The sequence below is a fragment of the Metopolophium dirhodum genome, chromosome 5 (assembly GCF_019925205.1).
Source record: "Metopolophium dirhodum isolate CAU chromosome 5, ASM1992520v1, whole genome shotgun sequence".
Classification (NCBI taxonomy): domain Eukaryota; kingdom Metazoa; phylum Arthropoda; class Insecta; order Hemiptera; family Aphididae; genus Metopolophium; species Metopolophium dirhodum.
This window is the reverse complement of record NC_083564.1, coordinates 10,943,933-10,961,639: the sequence shown is the minus strand read 5'-3', so window position 1 is coordinate 10,961,639 and position 17,707 is coordinate 10,943,933. Positions and strand designations below refer to the sequence as shown.

Genomic DNA, 17,707 nt, shown 5'->3' with positions numbered 1-17,707 from the left:
CAAGTTTAGTGGGAGCCAGTAGATAGTAGTAAACTTTTAAAACCTTTTAAATATTTCTCCATTTAACCTTTTTTATATTTATCTTAGTTGAAGTATATACAGTATAGTTGTATTAATCAGAGCATATTGTAAGGATTTTTGTCAATAACGCATCACATTTCATAAAAGTCATCTTTTTTATATTTTTTATTGAAAGTAATTTGTTTTAAGTTTTTTTTACTTTTCTTGAATAATAATTTACATTTTTAATTACATATTCTGGATTAGAATATTTTCTGAGAATTTCTTTGTATTGCAATTCAATTTTGAAAGAGTAGTTATAAGTATTTAAAATATAGATAGGAGGAGTTGAGTAGGTATAACAGGGTAGTGAAATGATGGTCCACTACTCCACTCATCTAAACTTTAAGTATATACATCAATTAAGTAACTGTAAATCCTCTGAGTTCGTATACATACAATTCCTTGAAAAATATTCCGGTTGGAAATATGAAATTAAATTTCAAAACTACCTAGAAAACGATAAAATAATGAACAATTTTGTTTTGTAATGAGTTTAAAAATGATGATCATTTTTAAAAAACGTTATTACTTTTCTAAATATTATGAGACGTTGTTTACTGTTAAAATAATTAATGTGGGTGCCTATTCGATACTTCGGTGGCAATAATAAACGTCTACTTAAAATTATTTCGAGCTAATCGTGAAGACGGCCGTAATAATTGTGGTAACGGTGCTTCGGCATTTCGAATCTCTATTATCAATAGCTATAAATATATCAACCTATATGCATAATATAACGAACCCTCTGTGTATTACATGGGTATACCGTTGTCGAACTGTATACCCGGTATGACGGTATATAATAATAATAATAATAATGTGTATAATATTATTCATATGCCTACCCGAAAACCCGATGATGCATACTGATGAAGTACCTAAACACAAATACAAATGTATGTATAGAAGGTTATTTTATACGCAGTTCCTGTTCTATTCCAATAGTGTAACCAGTGTAAACTTAAATACTTACACTAGTTTTCTCACAATATAATATATATATATACGAATATACGTATAATTATGTATTTGTTTGGTTTACGACAGTCGTCAGACGATTGCACGAAATGCATCCCTTTATTATTATTGTTATTATTATTATTATTATTATTATCAAAATGCTATTCTGTTTATCCGTTGTACGCGCGTCCGCACAATGTATATTATATTACACAAATAAACATGGTTCAGGGTCAATACGGTGTTTAAAACCGATTACCCGAGCTTTGCCGTAAAACGGAATCGTACGCAGTTCTGTTATATTAGTATACCTATTATTATAATATTCATTGTTTACCATTATTATTTTTTATTTCGTATTTATATTATGATTTTGTTAACCACGGCGGATGGACGGTATACAGAGTGATTCACCTTGTATTTTCATCCCCATATTTTCCTTCGATAATGAATTTATTGAAAGAAAAAAAAAAGAATGTGAAAAAGAATGGTCTTCAATAGTATATAATATTTAATTATTCAAAAAATCAGATTTTGAGTAACTGCATTATTGAAGCGAAAAAAAACAACAGGGGCGAGCATGCTTAGTGAATTACTCTGTATAATATATATGAGTATTATACTCGTGGATGTACAATGATGCAGTCTGCAGCAGGACCTGCGGACAACACGAAGGGACCGGAACGGTTTCATCTCCCCCGTGATCGTATATAGTGTATGATATTATGTTATTAATATTATAATATTAATACGGTCAGACCCATGTCAATATTATATTATATTATTATTATGTCGAATAGATATCACAGGAAGTTTCGTGAAAAAAAAAAAAACGATAATTTTTGTTTGTTTTATAAATACACATTTATAACATTTTTTTTTTAAATAAACACACACACACACTCGTTTTTCCTTTAGACACCTACACATACAACCATCATCGTTTCGCATCATTCAAACGTCGCTGTTATTGTTTACATTTTTACCGTCAATATTTTTTCCGGATGTAGTATATTATATTGTGATGTGTACCTACCCACATATTATTATTATTATTATTATTAAAATATTACGCATTGCGTAGTATATTGTCTTTGGGGGTTGTAATAACGCGCGCTACTGAACGCCAAATGGCCGTACTATAAATACATTATATATACACATAATATTATATCGACCGACATGATACGTATAATAACAATATATATTCGTGCCAGAAAATAATAAAAATCATCGACACAGTAATAACATTGCACGCCGTCGTTATGCTTATTGTATACGCTTTTTTGATGTGCGCGCCGAGTGCCGTTCTCGTAAAACTATAATCTAAATCCGACGCGTACCTCCCACGTATAATCCTGTACACCGAAAATGGGTAAAAAAATTCTCCAATTGAAATATGATCCGATTGTTTGATACCATTTTTAATATTTTAAATATACAACCTACATTTATCGTTTACTAGGCAGCTGTGTAACCTGACTTAACCCGGTAAACAATTAACAAATATAAAATACGGTGCTATATAATTATAGGAGTACCTACCTACTAAAGACCTGCCCTTAAGGTCCTTAAAAAGCCCGGCCCGTAGTGACATTGGACCGGGTCGGGCCTTTGAAAAAAAATAAAGGGTTGGACCGGGCTTTTTAAGTCTTAGAATTTTATTCCTGGCCGGGCCTGGGTTTTTTTTGTACAATTTTTCGGGTTGGGCCGGGCTGGACTTTGAATAATAAATCAAGGGTTGGACCGGGCTTTTTAAGGATTTTTCTTCGACGATAAATAATCACTATTTAAAATAATAAATAATAATGATAAAACCGATTTTGGTACAGATAGATACATATAGAGTATACTCTATGAATAGATACTAGATAATAGATACAATCACAATGAATATAATAATTAATAATATATTGATTGGTGGGCATAATAAAGCTATTTATATACCATAATAATATTATATTTTTTTTTTGGACCGGGACTGAGGATAAAATTGATGGACCGAACCGGGCCGAAAATTTACGGCCTTTACTGGTCTATACTACCTACCTCGGTATACGGAAAAATCGTCTTCGGCGTACCTCAATTTGTGAAGAAATTCGACCGAGATTTTTTAATCCACATGTGGCCGATTCCATGTAGTCATATAGAATATTATGGTATATTTTCGATCGTGGTTCAAACTACTCACTAAATACTTTCCTGATATCTCTAAGAACAGTCTATGTTTTTGAGTAGGCAATGGCTAGACAACACACTCTAATTTGTATATAATAGGTATATAGATTATATAAAAGTCGGTTTTATTTCTGTAACCAATCGCATCCCCGCATTATATGAACAAAAATAATATTCAATTGAGCCAAAACAAAATTCATGTGTGAACCATCCTATAGCGATATATATGAGTTGATAAACGAAGCTATCAAAGTCTCAACAAATACTGCACCTTCAAAATTCGGTGCCAATTGTTCAGTAGTTTCAAGTTCTATACTAATATATATATATTAATTAAAAATAAACACTCTTTTTCGTAGTCTTTATTAAGTTTATTATATTGGAGTTACACATCATGATACAATAAGTAATAAAGATTACGAACAATACTGACTAATTACTAATTATTTTTTATTTGTATACACGATAGTTCGTTGAGTATATTATTATTATTTATAAAGTATTATTAACATACTATGTGGATTAATTTATTATACTCACAGAAGTTTGAAGATTTTAATTACAGAGAGGAATTTTGGTTTAAATACTTCATTGTTATTTTTCAATCTAAGTTGGACATAATATAAAAAATACTCGTCAAGATGTATAATATACAACAAACTAAATAATAGTATTTAGTTTATCTTTGTTCATGTGTTTAATGAAAAGTTACATGCAAATATTTAAATTGAATTGTCTTACCCCGTGACATTACAACATTTAACATACTGCGGTGTCGTATACTATTTTAAGCAATTTTTGAATAAAATAACGTTATCTCGTTTATCCATAATTGTTTTGTTTGTTTTTTTCCCAATGATTAAGAAAAATATTGGGAGTTTTTAATTTTGACATCTAAAAGTACCAAATAGATTCAATTTTTACCAGAAACTAAACCACCCCCCCTCTCCCCTCCCAAATTGAAAATGGAAACATTTTACTAACCACACGTCATCCTCCGCTCAAAATCTATAACTCGACAAGTATAAAAATATACAACAAACTAAATAATAGTATATAACTCGTCTTTGTACTTGTGTTAATGTTACTACGTTGAGTAAAAATATTTAAATTTAATTGTCTTACATCCTGTGACATTACAACATGTGACATAGGTACGTACTGCGGCGGTGTCATAAGCAATGCGTTGGATAAATCGACGTTATAACGTTTCTTGCGTGGTTAAATCGCAAGAGTTGTAGAGACGTATAATTTTTAATAGTGGATGATAGATGATAATATTTTAAGTCGAGCTGTCTCTGTACCCCGTGACGTGCATCGTTTTTGCAGATAGGTTTATAAAAAAAAAGTTTTGGTAATTGTGTGTCCGACATTTCGGCGTATACCCGCTTGAGTATCGAAAGTTTCACTTTGACGAACTCGAGTTATAATCGATGTGGCCACGATGACGTGCGGCGGTTCAGTTGCTGCAGGGGGTATCGCTTATATACACAATATAGTTATCGACTTTCACGTACTTATAACATATTATATATATATAAAAGAAGTGTCTCGGTGTGGCTATGAAATGAACATAATATCGTATTGCCTTCACAATTCAATCACCACGACAAACTAAGCGAGAACGCAATATAATGTACAATATTGTACATTATGTAATATGTGTGAATGACGAATGTGTATATACGGACCAGAATGAGAAATATTAAACGTATTGAAGCATTCGATATAGATGTACGAAGAAAACAGGTGTGAGAAATAATTAAATATATTGTAGTGAAGTACATGTTAAGGGTCGCATCGGGATGAAAATATGTATACCTACCTATATATTACAGGTGTATATTAGTGTATAGTCAAATTCATACTGGAAACGAATATTTTGTCTGTGCTTGACGCAAACGCGAGAATATAATATAGTCGAGACATTATATCATTTTTTTTTTTTATTTAAAAGAAGTATTTCATTCCTAAATTACCAAAAGGGCAAGTGCGTATAACATAAGAACGAATATTAAATGTTTGTACTGTGTAGTATACCGGATGATCCATTCGTCATTCTCATTGTTTCAAAAGTTGTTAATGTTTTTGAAAATATTTGTTTTACATAATTTTAAACCGTTAAAATACAACAGTTTTCTAAAAAAAAAAAATTACAATTTTTAATTATAATAATTAAAATAATTTAGATTAAATACATTTGTTTAATTAATCATTCAAAATTTTAATTAATACATTTTTAACTATAATACTATCCATAAATTGTTAAAAAATCGTTGAATATGCGTAAGTATAGCAAAAAAAAAATTAAAATATGCAAAAACTTACGAAATAAAATTTCATATTTGAATTCTCTGTATTATAAAACCCATTTGTATATCACTCTGCCATGGTATACTTCACCTATGATGGATAAGCAAATACTATAAGTCCTGAACCCTGCTTATTAGTGTTTTCTGTAATTATGTACCATGATCACTCCGTATGTTATGGTGTTATTTAAAGACAAAAGATAATTTACAATAATATGTTTATTCGAAAACTTTTTAGAATGTGTAACTGCGTAAACCTATGTTTGTGTCGGTCCTGGTGATATGAGGGGTGGTGACGAAATCCCGTAAACACGCCATTGCTGTTGGTTCATGGATTTATATAGGTAATAAAAACGTTTCCTAAAAAGTAAAAATTAACCCCAGGAGTTCTAAACGAGGGTTTCGCGTTTCCGAACTCGTGTCGGCCAACTTCACAAGTTGCGGAATATAATGTTATAACTGCAGCAGTATACAGGGTATAACAGGTAGACCTGACAAAAAAAAAAAAAAATGATGCTACTTAAACGTATTTACGTATGACAAAAATTTTGAAAATTATATGGTTAGTAAAATAATTTAAGAAATATACTCATGTCTCATGTCATATACTTATGTCAATATACTTTTGTCCCAAAAATAATATTTTGAAAAAGTTATTAGGTTGGTTCTAAATTAATTTACCCCGAAAAATATTGATATTTTAAATATAATACGTGTAGCGCAAATTAATATAAATGATATATTATATTATATATAAGTATATATTTTCCAAAATTGTCCGAAATAGCTACGTAGCCAAAGAATTTGATACATAGTATATAAGTACTATAGAGAATTTTTTTCTGTATATTTTGCATACTTAACTTTTTTCTCGTGTTAGCGTATATTTACGTTCGTGAAGTTGGCCCACCCATTTTGGCGTAGCGACTCAAAATCTTCACCAATAGTTTGTGAGTTAATTGCGAGAGTATGCGAGTTCACTTTTAGAATTTGCGAGTTCATTTTCAGAATTTGCGAGTTAGCCATTTTTTAGCTGCAAACAAAATAAGAATGAGTGGGCCAAATTCACATAACCCACCCATGTCACTCAAAAATTTCAAAATTTATACCAAAAGATGTAATTTGAATCTTGATTCAGTAACTAAAAGTTATTATTATTAATGTAGCAAATTTCAGAAATACGAGTGCAATAGACTTGGCTGTGGATTTATTGCACCGCACACACAAACATTGCCTTTTGTAAATATAGATAATAATAATAATAATAGAATTTGCGAGTTCACTTTCAAAATTTGCGAGTTGACCCTTTACTCACAAATACTAATTTTCGACCGTGTAGTTGGCCCAACAATGTTGTCCTGTAACTTCGAAATTTATATCAAACGATAGCGTGTTATTTGCGAGAATTTGCGAGAATTTGCGAATACACATTCAGAATTTGAGAGTAAGCCGTTTGCGAAATATTGATGGGTGGGCCAAGTTCACGTAACCCACTCATGTCGCTCAAAAATTTCGAAATTTATACCAAAAGATGCGTCGACTTTTGCGAGAATTTGTGAGTTCACTTTCTAAATTTGCGAGTTGACCCTTTACCAGTAAATCCAAATTTTCGACCGTGAAGTTGGCCCACCCATATTGTTCTATAACTTCGAAATTTTTATCAAACGATAGCGTGTTATTTGCGAGAATTTGCTAACCACTTTTAAAATTTGCGAGTCACTCTTTTTATCACCAAACTCATTTCCACAAATCTTTAAAAGAATTAAAATTTTATATTTACCATCAGGTATTTTGCGGGTATTATAATAGTTATAATACAAAAATAAAAAACACTTGATGTTTTTCGCTAGTACTATAATATTATACCGTGTTTGAAAAAAATATTCTTAATATAATTATAATTAAATTCACAAACACTACCTACGAACAACCATAATATTATTTTGTAAATAATATTATTATTACTATTAATTAGTATTTTATATAATGTTTTTTGTAATGCTGTACAATGCTTGAACCTCATCCAATTAGCAGCACAACTACGACAGGAAATACATCCAACAAACTTGTTGGACATTTTTGGACTTAAATTTTGCCATTAGAGCTTTAGACACTTTTGTGCTGCCAACTATACTACAAACAGCACAACTTTACGTTAGCAAAATTTCACCCCGATAAAAAATGTTCATCTTGATTTGTTGGACACTGTTAGACCACTCTTAAAATTTGTCAGCCATTATTTGGATAAGTACATATTTAACTTGCCATTTATTATACAATTAATTTTTTTATTCTATTTATATTTTTATATTTTTAAGACTTTTCAAAATATAATTTTAATTCAAATTAGATTTTTTTATTCCACGTAGAATTTATTATTGTATTTAACTTGGCCTTTTTATACAACTATTTTTTTATTCTATTTAGATTTTTTTTATGTAATCGAAACATATACCAAAAGATGCGTCAACATTTGCGAGAATTTGCGAGTTTACTTTCAGAATTTGCGAGTTAGCCGTTTTTTAGTTGCAAACAAAATATGAATGGGTGGGCAAAGTTCACGTAGCCCACCCATGTCACTCAAAAATACGAGTTAACTATGCTTTAACCTCATAAAATAGAATGCCTGTAGGTAATAAAAAAATTATCAATTTTTAACAAACAATCTATATTAAATAAAAACATATATTTGATAAAAAAATCTATATTAAACAAAAAAACCTTAATAAAAAGCTGTGTTCAATAAAAATAATCTATGTAGAATAGAGAAAAATGTTATTGAATAAAAAGCTAAATTGATTATAAAATCTATAAAAAACACCTATAGTTAATAGAAAAAAATCAATTTTTAATAAACAATTGTGGTATCACCCGTATAATAAATAAAAAAACCTTAGTAAAAACTGTATTCAATAAAAAAATAACTTAAGTAGAATAGAAAAAAAATAATAACCGTAAGTACTTTACATGATTTATTCATTTATTGTTTTTATCGGCATTTCTTGAAGATGAACATTCCAAATATTTTGACTTTATTTTGAGCTATTAAATATAGATTTTTATACAACTAGGTTTTTTTTATTATTCAATTTACATTTTTTTATTCAACTTGGGTTTTTTAATCTAATTTAAATCAAATTAAATTAGTATAATTTTTTTATTCATTTAAGATGTTATTATTCAATTTACATTTTTTTGTTAAATTTAGATTTTTTTATTAAATAATATAGATTTATCTTATTAAATATATAGATTCTTTATTAAGTATTTTTTTCTATTTAGATGTTTTATCAAATCAATTTTTTGTATTGATGTCAATTTTTTTTACTCATAAGATTTTTCATAAGGATTTATTTTTATTAAGTTAAATGTCTGCTGGGAAGGGGGCTGAGGAGACGTGTTGCTTCCCCTCCCCCCGTGAATTTTTTTGTTTTTCGATTAATAATACAATCAAATTTATTTATTCAAGATAGATTTTTTATTAAATCATGATTTTTAGATTCTGATCGAAGTGATGAATGCATTGATATGTTTTTTTTTTATATTTTTATTTTTGTGTCTATCATCACCTTTTAGGACAGTAAAAATGCTTGGATTTTCTTCAACAGTAACTTTTCTGATAGGTTTGTTGGGTCAAAAGTAAACATTTCCCAGTAGTTTTCAAAAGTGACGTGGAAAACAAAAGAAAAATTAAGGAAAAACGGGAATTTTTACGCAAAATCTGTTTTCGAGAAAATTGATTTTGGTTTTTGGTGTAACTCTAAAACAAATGACAGTAGAGACATGACATTTTGACTGAATGTTTATAATTGTATTTCCTATACACCATAACATTTTCCAAATATTTTGACTTATTTGAGCTATTTACGGACATTCAATCTAAGATTTGAAAATGTAATACAAGATTACCCATAAGTTTATCTAACTTTATCAAAAAAAAAAATATCTACAAGAAAGTCAAATTAAATTTTTATGAGCGTTTGAAATTCATATTTTTACAACATTTCATATTTACTCGATTTCTCGTGTAACGATTTTCTTATTTTGTTGTAATTAAAAAACGTATGACTGTAGATATTTAAAAATTTCACTGAATTTCACTGTATTTGTATTAGCATTTTCTATACACGATAAAATTTTGAAAATAATTTGACTCTTTTTGAGCTGTTTACGGACATTGTTATTTCTCAATTTTTTTAGTTTTTTTTTCTATAAATATCAATAAAATTTTATTTGTTGGGTAGAAAAGCGTGAACATTTTATGCAAGGCTCCTGATATATTGTTACAATAGCAGTTTTTTTATAAGCATTTAAAGTTCAAATTTTGATAAAATTTATCAAATTTAAAATGTAATAATTATTTTGTAGTTAACAATAATTGTTTATTATTCATAAAATGTTCAACTTTTGTAGCTAATTATTGAAAATTTAAAACAAGGTTCCACGTAAATAAGTTAATATATAAACTACTTTATTCACAATAATATCATCAAATATACTTAGTAATATCATAGGCTGACTGACCGTTTTCGCTCAGAATCGTTTTCTTATACAATGATATTATATCATTGAATTCAAATTTAATACTATCCATTACAGTGACCCACTTGTAACCTACTGTACAGCAGAGCGACATCCACTTACTCACGTTTATCTATTCAAGTTTTTTGAATGTATTTCCTGTCATAGTTGCGGTGCTAACATTATGAGGTTCAAGCATAGTTGACTCGTATTTTTGAGCAACATGGGTGAGCTACGTGAACTTTGCCCACCCATTCATATTTTGTTTGCAGCTAAAAAAGAGCTAACTCGCAAATTCTGAAAGTGAACTCGCAAATACTCCCAAAATTCAACGCATCTTTTGGTATAAATTTCGAAATTTTTGAGCGACATAGGTGGGCTATGTGAACTTGGCCCACCCATTAATATTTCGCAAACGGCCTACTCGCAAATTCTGAATGTGTACTCGCAAATTCTCGCAAATTCTCGCAAATAACACGCTATCGTTTGATATAAATTTCGAAGTTACAGGACAACATGGGTGGGCCAACTTCATGGTCAAAAATTAGGATTTGTGGGTAAAGGGTCAACTCACAAATTTTGAAAATGAACTCGCAATTTCTCGCAAATGTTTACGCATCTTTTTGTATGAATTTCGAAATTTTTGAGTGACATGGGTGGGTTACGTGAACTTGGCCCACCCATTCTTATTTTGTTTGCAGTTATAAAACGGCTAACTCACAAATTCTGAAAGTGAACTCGCAAATTCTCGCAATTAACTCACAAACTATTGGTGAAGATTTTGACTCGCTACGCCAAAATAGTTGGTCCAACTTCCCGGACGTCGTATATTTTGTTATATTTTCATTTTAATTGCATATTTCACATATTTTATTTTGAAATTAAAACTTCATTTTTCTCTTTAATAATTAATAAACAAAAAAAAAAAAATATAATATTCTCGTATAAATTACATTTGAAAACATGTTATTCGATGAATGAAGTGTAGGCTGTGTATTTTCCTCATTATTTCGGTATAATAATTGAGATTATTATAAACACCTATGATATTAAATATTTAATTTTAAACTACACACCGTGTATCACACGCGGCCAACATTTATGAGTAGGTTCCCACGTGTTACTTCAATCTGTCTATGTCTGTCGTCTATTCGTATAATATATAGGTAGTTATGTACATTATATTCCGTCTTGTGTAGTTGTGTGTGTCGTTCGTTGAAATATTGCATAGTTAATGTGGTCGTCATTTTCATAATTTGTTCCATTGTTATATACCTATTTACTATTGATCATTGTCAATTTTAATCAATATTTTACAATCAATATTAGTATAACAATTATTTTTGTTTTCTAATAAGTAAGTGCAATGGTACATCGGGGATGAATCCAGGGGGGCCTAGGGGCCTAGACTCCCCTCCAGACATATTTTTTTATAAATATAAATATTATATATTAAATAGCAAATAAACAAAATCTAAACTTTTTTTCACATTGTCGCTTTATATATTAAATAATCAATAATTTATTTATCACATTGATTGCCTATACCTACTATAATGACAACATTTTTAGTAAAGTATAATATTTTATTATAATTGTATTTGTATTGTAAAAAATTGTTGTCCCCCTCCAAATCTTTGCTCTGGATTCGTGCCTGTGGTACATGTCAACTTCAATGTTTCGGTTGGTTAATGCAAATTTTTATCGCATAATAAAGAATTGATGCATATTTTAATTTTTAGGGCATAAATGCATACATATTTTAAGGATAAAAGGGCATAAAGTCCCTAGCCTTATAATTATATAGGTATAGCGGGAGGAGACCGAGATTGGTTGCTGCAGCTGAGTGGGTATATCGATACTCGATGCATATAATATATAAATATACGCGCATATTGAAGAATCGAAATAACATTGCACAAGCTAACCGCACTTCTCCTGGCTATATATAATATACATATATATGTATATGATAAAATAATATATTAATATAATGCCTGGTACATACCATTCCATTATACGTGTCGTGTACCCCCATCCACCACCACCACGTCCATCAGCGGTTGATTAATCGGCGCGCTTCAAAAGTATAGCGTGTTCGGCGTTTCGTTTAATTTCGCTTTTATAATGCCGAATAAATGGAAACGCATTTTTCCCCAAGCCTTTTCTCGTTCTGATTAATGGCCGTGTACAAAGACCCACGCGGACCGTCTTGAAAAACGGTCGTTTACAACAGCCCCGCCGCCGCTCGGTGAATCGAAAAAGAGGTGCAGCAGTTATCGGCGATACGTTATAATATATATATTATATATATATATATAATATATTAAACGTATAATACATAGTATAATGGCCACGGTATAACAAAAGCGCGTATTCAGGATCATCGCTCTAGGCGGAGTCGGAGAAGAGAATGGGTTGCGATTTTACGAACGGTAAAAGTTTGACTTGACTATATTATTATTATTATTATATATATTTACAAAAGGCAATGTTTGTGTGTGCGGTGCAAGAAATCCACAGCCAAGTCTATTGCACTCGTATTTCTGAAATTCGCTACATTAATAATAATAACTTTTAGTTACTGAATCAAGATTCAAGTTACATTTTTTTTATGTATGTTTTATAATACAAAATATTCATAGCTATAATATACAAATAATGATTTACAACAATTCAAATTAATAAAAAAAAAAGCTGGTAAGTGGGTGTCACCCTGCCGTACAGTACGTTACAAGTGGGTCATGGTAGTAAATTTGAATTTAATAATATACTATCATTGTATAATATGAAAAACGGAGACTTATTTTCAGCCTACGATATTCTATGTTATACTTATATTATTGTTATTATTAATACGGTAGCCGATTAGAAGTTGAATTAATATTATTCGAATATTAACATATTTCATTATCTAATAGTAATTCTATACTCAAAGATGTGCATACCGAAGCTAAATGTAGAATCCCGAAACTAACTGTGGTTGGACAGAAAATTGAATTGTTACTATAATATATTGGATGTACTTTAAGATTTGTATTTTATATTTGGTCAAAACAACTCCAATTACTGTATTAAATATATTTGTAGCTTACATTTGAGGGTGTTAAAAAGACAGGGTATATCCAATGGCATAATTAAATTTGTCACGGGTAACTCCGGTTGTAGGATTAGCAAGTTATTATAATATCACGCATCCCCAGACCTACTGAAAGGACCACGAGGGTAGGGGAGATCTGATGTTCTCTTTGCAGAATTCGCGTATTTATCGCAATAAGACATGAAGTCAGAGCACCGTTCACAGTTTACCGTGATATTCGAGACTTATCTTGAAATTAATAATTAAACTGTTTAAATCACAGTATCACACTCTCGGTATACGTCGTATATCCAAGTTCAACTTGAAACTCTTTTACGTTACACGTCTAAACAGATTAGGGGCTTAAAACTTCTGGTCAGAATGTTATACCGGTATAAGGAAAACAAGTAACTTAATGCCGTAAATTATTGACTATTATAATGGTATAAGTTTTGTTATTATTATTTTTCTTTCGTATTTGTATTGATTTAGCATTATTTTCCGCGAAAAAATTTAAATAAACCTCAAAAAGAAAATATGTCGGCAGCATCTCTTTACTAATACTTATTTACTGATACGTACAATTTTTAAACCATTGTGTCAAATGTGTCAATATGAACTGGACAATACGTTATAATAATAACGTAAAAGGTAGCAGCCATCCAGTAAGCATCAATGTGACGTGAAAATATTAGAACGCAAGTTATTTTATATTATTAAAAATTAAAATTAAATGACAAAATATTTTACAAACTGACTATTTAAACGGTATTAGTATTTGATGTGGATGTTAAATTACAGAGCGGTATATAAATTACTATAAATGTTTGACTCGTCAAGTGAACAGTGATATAACTATATAGCTATAATAATAGGTATCAAAATATTATGTCGACAAACGTTAACAAATTGAGTTATAAATACAAAAAAATAGTCTTCTTACAACAACTCTGTGCGGTATATAGTATATACGTAAATGGTATATTAGTATACCTTCAGGCTACTGTGTCGTAATTATTGAAATGATTAATTATTTACTTTTTTTTGGACGAACAAGAATACAATTTAATTAAAAATTTAATTTTAATTACCGACGAGTATCGTAAATTATATGATGAACGTATTATGATTTTAATATTCAATGAATGTGACTACTAAACACAAAAATAAACTAACTTTTACGCTCCAAGGCTTGTGGCTCCGAAACGTGGGTTTGTGCGCATTAATTGCTATTAAACGCGTGTATAAAATATATAATATAATATTAAATATATACTGATATTTATATACATATATATTACGCAAAAGGTTAGGTTAAATAAGACTAATAAAAAATTCGAAAAAATTTATATTTATTTTCATGATTAATAATAGCTTGCATAAAAAAAATTATCAACAATAATATGAAAAAAAATCCAATTTTTGAGAGTACCTATGGGGCAAAATCGTATAAGTCATTGGCCAAAACTGAATAATCATTATACGTTTTAAAATATCAGACATACAACTTGCAAGGCATGTTGCTATAAAATAAAAACATGTTAGTAATTAATAATATAATATAATTATTTCCAAACATCAATCCATTCATCACTCCGCTCATAATCTAAAATGTTTTTTTGTAACGGCTTAAGATCATGTAAAAGAAATATTTTCTAAAAAGTTACTGTTATTGTAATAATGAGAATCTTACGTTAAATGGATTACTCCGTATAATACCAGATATACATATTGTATTATATTGTAAACAACGCGTGGAAACCCACAGGCCACAGCTGTCGTACAAAGTTCGTAGTTTTCCCTTCATTATATTTTCAAACGAACCCCATCGAGTGAATTATAAAAGTGAAAAACACATCGTATATTAAATTAACGCATATTGGCTGTAGCTATTTATTATGTAGGTACCTATTCATTATTGAATGATAATATGTTATTGTTATACCTATTATAATATTTTATCGTTACGACATGCACAATGAATCGAACCGCAGCGATCGAAATGATAATATTTTTTTACTCATCACAATATTATTCTAGCTACGTCTGACTATAATAATTGTTATACAATTGTGATATTCGTTACAAAAAAAAAAAAAAAACCGCTACATGAGCACAATACTCGGGAAAACTGTGGTGCCTCGGGGGCTGGCATATTTTTTTTTTCAATCAAACTATGCGTATAATAATAATAATAATAATAATAAAAACGTGTAACACCCTCCGGCGGTAAGTCGGCCAAAGAAAATAAACATCGCACGAAAGCTAAATGAAAAGAAAAATTGAATATTTTTTTCTGGTCTCGACTCTGCAAAGGAAATGTTCGCCGATATTATTATTTTGTCAAGATATTATTATTATTATTATTATATTGCGAGCCACCGACTTTTTTGCGGACGATTACTTTAATGCATATTCCGTGTAGCGAGCGCGAACGTCCCATCTCACCTCGACGGTTTATATTAGACATTTTCATGTACCATATATATATAAATGTATATTTTTTTTCAGAGTTTCCGGTTTTATACGGACCGAGAGTGAAGTCGGATATGGCAACAACAAGGATGCGATTCCCACCAGACCGCCAATGAAAACATACAAGCCGTAGCGAGTAAATTATTGTTTATGATGATTATACACAAAACTATATTAAAATAAACCAATTTATAAATATTATTACTCGTCAATGTCGCGTATATAACTTATTAAAATAGTTAATTTGTTTGTATACATTAAAATATATGCATTACAAATGTATGTATTTATATTCAATTACTGAATAAATTACTTGAAAAATAAAAAAAACTATTATATTATAAAGTCACACGAAATCTGTACACCCTACACTTAAACTATACTGAGTAATGTTAACATATTTTCGTATTAAAATTATAACAATTTTTTTTACATAATTGTATTTTTATTTACACCAGTTGTTGTCATTCGTTTATTTACCTATAATATACATAATAACCTATTGAGGATTTTAATGCATCTGAACTGCTCATCACTCATCAGCGTCATTTTTTCGTATTATAATAATATACTTATTGGCACATGGTGAATTTTTATTGTAACACTCGTTGTTCTTACAGGTCATTGCAAGTGATTTTTTAATTAGTAATCTGTTTTAAAATATTTAATTAAAAATTGTACCGCCTTTATTTTAGGTTTTTAATTTTTAATTTTTTAATTATAAACCCTTATTTGTTATTGTTTACTAAGACGCATACTGAACAATTTAGTGGTACCTATAATAGTGAGATACGTACGCCATTAACATTTTTGCTGCATTCATTTGATATTCCAGTCATCTCGAATATAAATAACTGTACATATTTTATACCTACTTTAAGTTTGGACTATTAGTTTTTAATGTTGGATATTGATAAATATATCTTATAAAAACCTACGGGTATCATATTAATTGACCAATACTTATAGCTATTTACCTACATTGTTGTACATCGACGTACACTGAATTATTCATAATGAAAACTTATACTTACGCACTTTTATTATTAGGGCGCATCCTTATGTCAAATTGTAATTTATACAATTAATGTTTTCAAAACATCTTTTTCATGAATCTTTTGAATTCGTCAAATATAATTTGTTGCAGGTTAGAGTTAATAAATGGCGAACACGTATTTTTAAGTTGTCTCTGTAATAAAGTGACACACCGTTTGCTCTTATTTTATATCGCTATAGCTGATTCAGAATTCTCCATAGGCGTCAAACACTTAAAATAAATGTACTTTTTAAAGCTTTCATCCGAGTTTATTTTTATAATCGTTATTTTACATTTTTTTAATATACCACTGTCCACTATACTATTTCAGACTTTGGTACAGCAATTATTATTATTTTGTGTTGGTAATATAATATTTCAGTCTTGTAAAAATTGAACTTTTTTAATACTAAAAAATATTTCGATAAAGGTAGGTATTCTAGGTTTTTATATATGAAGCACCCTTACATCTTTTAACACCCACAACTCAATTTAAAACTAAAATATAACAAAAAGCCAATGAAATGCACTACATAATATTCTTACCTTTGAATTTTATAAGAGGTCAATTCACCCTAATTTTAAAATTATCGGGGCTAAATGTGATCTGCTGAGCGTACAATTTGCTAGGTCGTACGCGCGTAAGACGCAAACAACATAGCGGGTGCGACGTTCTCTTAATAGTAAGTACATTTATTCAAATTGTGATTTTTAGAATTTTTAAGAATTTCAAATTCCTGATATTTTTTGTACTATTTATGTAATGTCCTGTGGCGATACAAACTTTTATTTTTCAAATGAGAATCCCCCCTATTTTTACTACAAATTGTTTTGAGGATAGTTGTCTTGACAATTTTTATGTATCTAAATCAAAACTCTAATGAGTAGTTCCTGAGTTATTAAAATGTTTGGACTAAGAATAATAATCCTAAAACATGGTTTAAAAAAAATAACAACTACCTATATTATGTAATATTAGGTATAGTATTTATTATACTTGGACCATTTTTACAAATTATTTATATTGATAGATCGATAGTAATTACTAACATTTTAAAATCATCCAAGCCTCCCTATCTACTT

At 29.4% G+C, this 17,707-nt stretch overlaps 1 protein-coding gene across 2 annotated transcripts in view; it reads left to right on the top strand.

Moving 5' to 3' along the window:
* LOC132944891 (AT-rich binding protein-like) overlaps nt 1–16,091 on the top strand; it is a 70,940-nt gene extending 54,849 nt beyond the window's left edge. The window contains exon 4 of one of the 2 annotated variants that reach the window (XM_061014428.1): nt 15,625–16,091. The gene's annotated coding sequence lies outside the window, so the exon portion shown is untranslated. The remainder of the gene's footprint in view (nt 1–15,624) is intronic. The other variant, XM_061014427.1, reaches the window with a different exon arrangement.
* Nucleotides 16,092–17,707: the final 1,616 nt, after the last annotated feature.